A 763-nucleotide genomic window follows, 5' to 3' on the forward strand; every position below is an offset into this window, starting at 1 on the left:
AACGGAAAGCCTCCGCAGGTAAGAAGCTCTTGTGAGCTGTGCTGTGGGTACCGCCTCTAAACAGGGCTGCACGCAGGGCTGTGTGTGATGGAGGAGAGAGGAAAGGACGCTGCAGTTCTGTGCTGAGTGCAGAAGTGGCGCAAGGCTGTAGCAGCAGAAAGGCCAATTGACAAAACTGCTCTTGGAGACCAGAAGTTTGTGGCTGGCAGTGCTCAAATCTTCCTCCATAGAGAGGCTCTTCATGTCTTTCTTGTCTCCTTTCTGTCAGAAGCTGATGCCAGTGGCCTTCCTCTGAAGCGCAGCCATGTGCAAAGCCAGGGGAGGAGCACGGAGTGTGGCACAGCACCCAAGAGAGGTACAGACACACAACAGGCATCTGGCTTTGGTGCACTGTCTTTCTAGTTAGGCTTTCTGCCTGTTCTTTCCTGGGACTGTTCTCATTGCGTATTGCATGGGATGTTAATCCCTGGGATTTACAGTTTCCTTTCCTGTCCTGTTTTATAATGGGAACCCAGCGTTCAGCCGAGATCCCTTCCTGTGACCACGGTACGGGAGAGCTGGCATTGACTCTTTGGGATTTTTTTGCTTTTTTTTCCCAGTCAGCAGTGACCAGCTCGGATGTGCCGAAGGACATCACGGACATCCAGGGTTTGCTCTCGTGGATCAATGGTGAGTTTGGGGGCTGCAGAGCTGCAGGTGCGTGTTTGCACAGAGCGGGTGTGGGAAGGCTGTCATCGCCATTTTGGGGGATGTTCTTGTATTT

The 763-nt window shown here is 52.6% G+C and overlaps 1 long non-coding RNA gene across 1 annotated transcript; it reads left to right on the top strand.

Moving 5' to 3' along the window:
* LOC109365289 lies at positions 1–757 on the top strand. The gene is made up of 3 exons (XR_002110886.1): positions 1–18; positions 269–355; positions 604–757. It is a non-coding gene; the product is annotated as an uncharacterized LOC109365289 (long non-coding RNA).
* The last annotated feature ends 6 nt before the right edge of the window (positions 758–763 follow it).

This window comes from Meleagris gallopavo, unplaced genomic scaffold (assembly GCF_000146605.3).
Source record: "Meleagris gallopavo isolate NT-WF06-2002-E0010 breed Aviagen turkey brand Nicholas breeding stock unplaced genomic scaffold, Turkey_5.1 ChrUn_random_deg7180001345913, whole genome shotgun sequence".
In the NCBI taxonomy this organism is placed as follows: Eukaryota; Metazoa; Chordata; class Aves; order Galliformes; family Phasianidae; genus Meleagris; species Meleagris gallopavo.